Source organism: Musca vetustissima, unplaced genomic scaffold (genome assembly GCF_032173495.1).
Source record: "Musca vetustissima isolate MV318-11 ecotype Yass unplaced genomic scaffold, APGP_CSIRO_Mvet_v1 utg4378, whole genome shotgun sequence".
Taxonomy (NCBI): Eukaryota; Metazoa; Arthropoda; class Insecta; order Diptera; family Muscidae; genus Musca; species Musca vetustissima.
In genome coordinates, this window is record NW_026887069.1 from 340,488 (window position 1) to 343,291 (window position 2,804).

The window sequence follows — 2,804 nt, forward strand, 5'->3', positions numbered from 1 at the left end:
CAAAATTTTTTTTTGAAATTTCTTGTATAAAATTAAAAAATAAATATGATGGCATTATTTTTTCGAACCAAAAACTAATATTTTTCCTCGATATCTTGTTTTGTTGTCGCTGTGATTTAGAAACCGCTACACGGACATGTGTGATTTTGATATCATTTAATTCATCATGGTGTTTAGATTATGTAGATATTTTTATATAAATTTTTAGGTGTGTGTATGTCATTAATATGATGAAAATATTGATGTAATCTGCTATATTTTTTTATTTTTCTCATATTTCGCGAATATGTGCAACTTTATCGTGATTATTATGATATATTCATATTCTTATTTTACGGAGGAAGATATATATCAACGTTTTTGGTCAATATAATAAACGGCGTAATTTTAAGATTTTTTTCTTATGCCCAAAATTAAAACCTCGATAACTTTTGCGCGCATCAACCAAAAATTTGATCGCGAACGGTTTCGTAGTCAGAACATTTTTCTCTATATGTGTACCAAAAATCATTGATGTGCCACAAAAACAAAAAAGCTAATTTTTTGAAAATGGAATATTAAAAAATTGGCAATATTGCCCATATATATGTATAAGAAAGCATATTAGTTTTATGAAATGTATAATAAATTGGGTTACGTATGGGATGCTAGATACCAAGCAACGGCTCTGATTGGCTTTCACATGACAAAGCCCAGGCTTATTTTTGTCCCTCTTTATCTCAATTTTGGACACTGACCTCCCCGCGGTGTCACCTGGGTTAGCTACTTTCAACATCCGTTGAAATAGTGAAATGAGTGACCGTCCGCCATAAGTGACAGATACTGGAAATGGAAATACCAAAAAATGAACCTATATCGATAATTCTACAAACCGGTATATGTAAACCATTATGTACACCAAATACAAATTTTAGCAATTTTTAATGAAAACCCCTAAGCGTGGACTGATACTAATTTAGATTACATAGTGTAGAAATTAGGGAATATTTGTGGGTTATAATCATATTAGGGCTATGCCTAATTAATGACTGACATATGTCAATTTCGAACCCAATATTTTTGTTTTGTGTCTCAACTCTTTCCTTCAGGAGGTATAATTATATGTGGGAGATTTCTAAATGCTGACCGATATATTTCATTATCGTCAGGTTCCAGTTTTTTTATCACGATTTCCTTAGAAAGCGGAATGATTACAACAGATGGTTAAATCGTCTTAGAATTCCATAATTTATAAAGTAAAACTGACTATTTCGAGTAATGACTATCCCCTATACTATGGTAGAATACGCCTATATAGGGACAACTCCTACACAGAACTAATCAGCTAATTATTTTAATATAAGAAGGGTGTTATATGCGGACTACCACAAAAAGGGTCGAATATTATTAATTTTAGGTAGGAAGATTTGTTACCAAATGCGACTACAAAATACCAAATTTCAGAGAATTCGGTTGAATAACTCGCTCAAGAACCCCGAAATTGAGGGTGTCTTATATGGGGACTACCAGAAAAAATGGACCTATGGCTAAACATATACCGATATAGCCCACCTTCGTACTTGACCTGCCTGCAGCCTATGCAACATTTCTATCTCAATTCCTTCACAAGATAGCGTGATTACAACAGACGGACGGACATGGCTAGATCGTCTAAGAATTTTACTCTAAACAAGAATATATATACTTTATAGGATCGGAAATGAATATTTCAATGAGTTACAAACGGAATGACAAATTTAATATACCCTCCATACTATGGTGGAAGATATAAAACCAACATTGGACCCATAAAATATGAACATATGCATATGTATGGAAAATTTTTGAATGTCGTTCTGAATAAATAATATAATTTTGTGGTTTATATCCTCCAAACAAATATCTGTATTGAAAATGTAACCAATATTTGATTTTTTTTTAATATTAAATCCAAGGTGTATGCATCAGATACAACAACAAATATTTTACAAAAACAACATTGTTGTTATAGAAATTAAATTGTCATGCTGACAATAAGTTTTTTTGAAAAAAAATAAACAAAAACAATTATTAATTTATTTTTGTCAGGAACTATTCTTTGAGGAATAATTGTGAATTACCATCAGTTTTTTCTATGGAGTGGCTTCAAATCTTGCCTTCTTAAAGAAAATTGAAGGGACATAAATCCCCGACCAAAGACTAAACATGGAAATTGTGTTGACCGTATAAAATCTTTCCATAGTCGTATTTAACCTCCGCCGAGGATTGTGACAAGCACTAAGGGGCCGATTCCAATATAGGCTAACATGTGGACCAATCGGCGAACGGTGTTATAACTGATTTAAGCCTAGGTTTTCTTTCCGTCCGCATCTGCGAATGTAGTTTTCTTGAATTTTTATTATTAAAACCAGAGAGCGGAGCAGTATAGTCGGACGGGGCCGACCATACGATACCCTACACAACTTCCATGAAAATCTAACTTTCTGCGGTTCTATATTCTGAGATTGGACCATATTTCGCGATATTTGCTTACTTTTGACTGGCTAGAGGTCAGCAAATGTTACTAATAATCAGTACAGCCCCTATAATTACTTGTCCAGATTCCTTCACCGTGGGTTGTGTTGTGATGTTCGGCTTTCGACTCGAAAAGTACAAATAATTAAGTTTTCGGTCCACTTCATCCGAACAATTATTATCTGATAATCACTTAACATTTTAGGCGTTGTCCTTGACCACAACTGGAACCTCATGTAACATTTCAAAGCGATCAGCGCTATATTTCCGCCCTCCAGTGTGGTAATAGGTTACTAAATAATATATGAATA